This window comes from Cebus imitator, unplaced genomic scaffold (genome assembly GCF_001604975.1).
Source record: "Cebus imitator isolate Cc_AM_T3 unplaced genomic scaffold, Cebus_imitator-1.0 Scaffold17, whole genome shotgun sequence".
Taxonomy (NCBI): Eukaryota; Metazoa; Chordata; class Mammalia; order Primates; family Cebidae; genus Cebus; species Cebus imitator.
This window is the reverse complement of record NW_016107332.1, coordinates 7,017,189-7,024,474: the sequence shown is the minus strand read 5'-3', so window position 1 is coordinate 7,024,474 and position 7,286 is coordinate 7,017,189.

Below are 7,286 nucleotides of genomic sequence, written 5' to 3'. Positions count from 1 at the left end.
CCAGCTAATTTTTATATTTTTAGTAGAAACGGGGTTCCATCAAGTTGGCCAGGCTGGTCTCGAACTCCTGACCTCAAGTGATCCGCCTGCCTCGGCCTCCCAAAGTGCTGGGATGACAGGAGTGAGTCATCGTGCCTGGCCCAAGAAACACCTTGACGATAACAGCTATATATGTTCAATTATGCATCCTGTTATAAATATAAAATTTGAATATTTTTACCATGATTTTTAAAAGTTACCTTCCTTTTGCATGGAGATGATCAATAAATTCCCTAAGGTAGAATTGTTGAATCAAAGGAGTCTATAAATACTTAATTCTCAAAGGTGCTGTCTTTGTGCATTATTTTTCATTCCCACTGGCATATGAGTGCCCAGTTTTCCCACTCTTGGGCTAGCCCTTGGTCTTACAAAAATTGTAATTGTTTTGATTTGTAATTGCATCTTATTGTTTTGATTTATGATTTCTTTAGTTATTGGTGAGACTGGGATATTTTCCCAGGTAAACAAATCATTGAATGTCTTTGTATGCCTATATATTCAGCTTGTTCATATTTTTTGCTTTTGTTTTTCTGTTAGGTTGTTGGCATATGAGACTTTTTTGGTCAGTAAATTTGTGCTTTTCCATTTATCTTTTAATTTAACGCATAATATTCTCTCTGCATGGAAAGTTAAAATATTTATAAAGTCAAATGTATTATTTTTTTCTAACCATGATTTTTTTCTTGCCTACAAAGATCTTCCTAACCCAAAGTAATAAACCATTTGCCTAAGCTTTCTTTTATTACTTTTACAGTTTCTTTTAAATAAAATTTTACATGTAAATAATTGAGCTATCTATAAAGGATTTTGGTGAAGGTAACACATAGGGATTCAGCTTTCTTTCCTGTCCCGAATTATTAGTCATTTGACCAAACACTATAGTGTCTCCGCTTCATTTGAAATGCTATATTTATTATGTGCCAAATTTCCATTTACTCTCTGGATTCCCCATCCTATTTCATTGCTCTCACTGTCTCTTGCTACTCTAGTACTGAACTGTTTTACAAACAGTGGCTTACAATATACGTTAATATCCAGTAGGGCTACCGAATCAAGTGACAACATTCCTTTTTTTCTAACCCTTTTTTCTAATTCTTTTTCATATAATCTTCTTGACTAATTCACATGCTTTTTTTTTCCCTATCAACTCAAATTAAAATATAAGCAATTTTATGGCGATCATATTAAATTAAGAAATAAGAAAGAGTTTATGTATTTAAAATGTTATAAGCCTATATATAAGATAGTACAAGCCCATTCATTTCTGGAGGTAAAAGCTTTAAAAACTGATTGATTGATTGATTGATTGATTGTTTGAGATGGAGTCTCGCTCTGTCGCTGAAGCTGGAGGGCAGTGGTACACTTGCAGCTCACTGCAACCTCCACCTCCCAGGTTCAAGCAATTCTCCTGCCTCAGCCTCCCAAGTAGCTAGGATTACAGACACGTGCCACCATGCCCAGCTAAATTTGTATTTTTTTATTAGTAGAGACAGGGTTTCACCATGTTGGCCAGGCTGGTCTGGAACTCCTGACCTCAAATGATACACCTGCTTCAGCCTCCCAAAGTGCTGGGATTATATATAGGTATAAGCCACCACCACGCCCAGCAAACTTCAGACATTTTTAAATAGGCTCTTTCTAAATGTATAACTAAGCATTGAATCTCTTTTATAAATGATATATAAAATCCCCTTCATTTTTATTTTTAATTTGGAGATGTGTGTGTGTGTGTGTGTCTGTGTCTGTGTCTGTGTGTGTGTGTGTGTGTGTGTGTGTGTGTGTGTGTGTGTGTGTCTGTGTCTGTGTGTGTGTGTGTGTGTGTGTGTGTCTGTGTGTGTGTGTGTTGGGGAAAGTTACACATTTTTTGTAATGAGTTGATAAGAGTGACCAAATGGTTGAGTGTTTTTTTCTTCTTTAACCCTCAAAGGTGAGGAATTTCATTGATAGCTCTTACTAATGAGCTATTTTTGCTGTAATGAAAACATTTGTTTATAGTTTGATTTTAAAATGCATTCTCAAATATATTTTATTTTATTTGTAAATTTTGTAAAGAGATTCCTCAGTGAAATTGGTCTAAGAATTTTTGTTGTGTTATTTTGAGATTCTTTTGATGTAATTTGCCCAGTTTGGGTACCAATGATACACTTCCTTTGTTAAAATAATATATACTAGAAATTTTTCTCCTGGGGCTCTCTGATGGCTTCAGTATTAAAATTATCTGTGTGTTTGAAGTTTAAGAGAATCCACTGTGACAGTACCCAGATCTCACTCTTTCTTGTGGGGTTAAATACCTGCTCATAATCTCAGATTCTTTTATGGTTATTGGGGTTTACCTTTATTATATCTTCTGTGGCAGATATTAGTAATTACAATTTAAAAATCATCTCTTTTATTGAAGTTTTTATATTTACTTACATTAAAAATTAAGGCTTTTTGTTTTTTGTTTTTTGTTTTACTATTATCTATTATTTCCTCTCTAATTATTTCTTTTTTTTTTTTTAAACTGAGACACAGTCCCACTCTTTCACCCAGGCTGGAGTGCAGTGGTATGATCATAGCTTAACTCACTGCAGCCTCAATTTCCGAGGCTGAAGCAATCCTCCTGCCTCAGCCTTCCAAGCAGCTGGGACCACAGGCACGCATCCCAACACCTCACTAATTTCTAAATATATTTGTAGAGATGGGGTTTCACCACATTGTCCAGGCTGGCCTAGAATTTCTGGGCTCAAGCAGTCCTCCTACCTCGGCCTCCCAAAGTGCTGGGATTATAGGCATGAGCCACAGCACTCAGCCTCCATTCCCTCTTTTAACACTGTATAATTCTACTTTCTCTTTTACCTCTTGATGATGCTACTGGCCATTATCAATATTATTATTTCACAATGTAACTCTTAGATATATTTTGGATTTTCACATTTTTATTTTCTAAATTAAAACCTTCATAAATTGAAGATTTCTTCAGTATATCTAATATGTGGCATATTCTCTCAAGTTTGCCATAGGCCAGCCGTCTCCTGATGTTCTATGTCCAGACAATTCGTGTATTATTTTCCTGTCTGGACATTCTCAGTACAGGAATTAGAATCTGAGTTTGAGGCTTTTAGTTTTCTTCTGACCTCTGTTTAGCCATATCTCATAGTTTCTAACATGTTTACTATTTGGCTTTTTTTGAAGCCACACTGTAGGAGGATTGAGTAATGAAAAACTAGGGAAGCATATGTAGAAAAAAAAGGAAAAGAGAGAGAGAAAGAGCATTAGTTAGGAGTAAAGCCGGGATTCGGAGATAAATGTATTTTCCTGTAAGCTGTGCTCATACGCTGGGAGAGAAAGCCAGTGGAGAACATCATCAGTGAGCACACCATGACAGAGCAAGACCACAGGAGACAGGGGAGGGGACAGCAGGAATGTCTGTCCGTTTGGGATGCTGTAGCAAAATACCATAAACTGGAAAGCTTATAAACATAGAAATTTATTTCTCATAGTTATGGAGACTGTGAAATCCAAAGTCAAGATGCCAGCAGATTTGGTGTCTGGTGAGGGTCCACTTTCTGGTTCATGGATGGCACCTTCTCACTCTGTTCTCAGATGGCAGAAGTAAATAGCTAGCTCTCTGGGATCTCTCTTATAAGGACACTAATCCCAATCATGAAGGTGAAGCCCTTCCAAAGGCCCTACCTCTTAATACCATCACATTGGGGGTTGAGGATTTCAATGTATGAATCACCTCCCAGAGGCCCCACTTCCTAATACCATCACCTTGCAAGGGTGAGGATTTTAACATACAAATTTGAGCGTGACATTTAGACCATAGCAAGGACACAGGCCACAAATCCAGGAGACAAGAGAACACTCTCTGTGAGAACAATGAGTAGTAGGGTTTATGTAAATATAGACAATTTTGGAAGTAGTAAAAGAAAAGACACTTGTGATAATTAATTTATGTGTTAACTTGACTGGGCCATGGGGTGCCCAGATACTTGGTTAAACCCTATCCTGGGTATGTCTGTGAGTGTGTTTGTAGATGAGATTAACATTTGAATGGGTAAAACTGAGTAAAGTCCTCCCTAATCCAGGTTTGTCTCATCCAGTCAATTGAAGCCTAAATAGAACAACAAAAAGAAAATAAAAGTCTGCTTAACTGCCATATTAGTTCTTCCTGCCTTCAGACTCAAATGGAAACATTGGCTGGTCTTGGTTCTCAAGCCTGCCTTCAGAATGAAACTGTATCAGCTCTCCTGGCTCTCCAGCTTGCTGACTGCGGGTCTTGGGACTTCTTAACCTCCATCATCATGTGGAACAATTCCTTACAATAAATCTCTTTATATTTATGGGCCCATACACACACACACACACACACACACACACACACACATGCATGCACCCACACAGGCGCGTATACACCATTGGTTCTGTTTCTCTGGAGAACGCTAATATAACATTCTAGTAATTCATGCCCATTGGCATCTGCTTTCTTATAAACAGAGTCAAGTTCAGCTACCAAACGTGAAGCAGATAAGGAAGAGAAATGGGCTTGAGAAGCAAGAAAGAGATTTTTCAGAATAGTAATGACAAGGTTACTGAACAAGGTCTGTTGCTTTGTAAAAAGATATTTTTCCAGAAGAAAATTAATTTTTAATTAATTGTTAAATAATCAGTTTAATATGTCTCTGCTGCAAGATTATAAATTCGAAGGGCAGGGTCTGTGCTTTTCAAAAATGGAGTGTTGTTTATTGTTGGTGCCATTTGCTTGAGTTCTTATCCCAGCTTTGTCATTTTCTATCTGCATGATTTGGGGTGTGTTACTAAAATTCTTTTCCCCTCAGTTTCCTCACCTGGATCTGTTTCATAGGATCGTGATGGAGATGAAAGAAGTGCTTTGAATAGTAACTGGCAACAGTGAAAACTCAGCAAATGTGATCCACTGGAATCATCTTGGCCCAGTTTACCCTGAGCACTTAGCTCAATGTTTAAAATATAGTAGGTCTTGAATGCATGCATTAGTAGACGGATGAAGACTGTTATTCTGTGACTCAGCCACTGTGGTTGATTCCTAGCAGCTGAGCATCATTTGGGCCCTATTCGACATCCTTCCCTGTATATTGGGGGAAGAACCTCAAGTATACATTTTTTGGAATCCTTTTCTAGTGAGGTTATGTATTTGATTTTGCCAATGAAAGTTGTTTGCCCAAGATTTGAAAAGGAAAGAGAAAGAAAATAATTATTCATTTAGGGGCAGCTGGGGAGAGGGGTGTGGACTCTGGCAGAAGACACCTGGACTGTTTTTGCAGCCACATCTGGGCAATCTCCTAGGAAACATACGCTTTGCTGCTACATGAATCTGAGCCCTTCAGTGGCAACTTGGATTTCTGATTTCTGCATTGGTGGATTTCTTCAAAGCAGCAGTAGTTTCCCTGCGTGAAAAGAAAATAAAAACTTGGGACCCCAATTCGCTATGCCACAAGGAAAAGAGTGAAACTGAAAGCTGGGTCAAGCAAGACACAGACTTTCCTTTTGTTTCTAAGCAGATAGCTACAGATAAAAGGTTAAATATCCCTATGGGTAGCTACTCCATGTAAAGCGCCAATTCATTGAGTGCCAAATGAATAGACATTTGAGTATTCCCCTATCTGCTCCTTTTCTCTTGCAGCACGTGAATTTAGTGGTATAACCATACTCTCCCTTTTCCCTCTCCAGCCTGCTTTTCCCCTTTAAATACTGAAGTCTTCAAAATTATTTTCGAAGAAGGCTAAGACCTATCTCCCAGGTATGTCCTCAATTTTGGCAAAATTAACTAAATTGATTTTGGCCTGTCTCAGATCCCTTTTGGTTTACACCTGTCTTCATGGTTGTGGCAGTCCTGACACTAGGGTGAGAATCTAATCCGCTGAATTAGATCCTTTCCATCTTAAAATACCTAGAGGGATCTGTTTTTTTGGATTAAACCCAATTGTTATGGGATGAATTGTGTCCTCTCCTCAAAATTCATGTCAAAGCCCCTAACACCCACTACTTCAGAATGTGACTGCATTTGGAGATAGGGGTCTTCAAAAAGGTGATTAAGTTAAATGAGGCCATTAAGATTAACCATAATTCAATATAATTGGCATCCTTATAAAATGCAGAAAATGGACATACAGAGAGACATAAGTGATGTGGGTACACGTAGAAAAGTCCATGTGAGGACAGTGAGGTAGTCATCTGCAAGCCAAAGAGAGTGACCTAAGGAAAAAAAATATTCTGCCCGTATTTCAATCTTAGACTTTTAGCTTCCAGGACTGTGAGAAAATGATTTTCTGTTGATTAAATCATCTGGTTTGTGAGATTTTGTTATGGCAGCCCTAGGAAACTACTACATTAATCTGGACACAAACTGAAATGTTAGAACAATAGACTTAATTGTCCCCCTGACTCTGTAGGGGGAGAGGGTAGGTTATGGTATTTCTCTAAGCCTCTAAAGTATCACCTATTTGTGAGTCACTTGAAAAATTCACACAAGGCACCTTTCATCCAGAAGTTGCTGCTATACTAGTGCCATGTAAATTCTGTAGCACAGCCTAGATGAAGGCTGAGTTCTGATCAACACCCAGGAAAAACTGGTACAATGTGTATTTTTTTGCAGATTCAATTATAATTCATTCATAATTGTTTCTTCACATCACAAAGACAGCTGGGGCATCCATAGCCACCTCCTGTCAAGCTGAGGCCCTGCCTGCAATGGTCTCTATCCAATTCTGTAGTCAGTTTTGACAGACAAGGGGAAAAGAAAAACAAAGAAACCCTCAAAATAGCGAGTGGGGGTGGGGAGAAAAAGGAATGGAAACCAGAACTGAGTTATAAGGGCCAGTGATGGTTTATACTGAGTGTCAACTTGATTGTAGGATGCAAAATATTGATCCTGGGTGTGTCTGTGAGGATGTTGCCAAAGGAGATTAACATTTGAGTCAGTGGGCTGGGAAGGCAGACCCACCCTTAATCTTCTGGGGACCATCTAATCAGCTGCCAGCACAGCCAGTATATAAAGCAGGCAGAAAAATGTGAAAAGACTAGACTGGCTTAGCTTCCCAGCTTTCATCTTTCTCCCACACTGGATGCTTCCCACCCTCGAACATGGGACTCTACGTTCTTTAGCTTTGGGACTCGGAGTGGCTTCCTGACTCCTCAGCTTGCAGATGGCCTATAGTGGGACCTTGGGATCATGTGAGTTAATAATCCTTAAGAAATTCCTTTATATATATATGTGTGTGTGT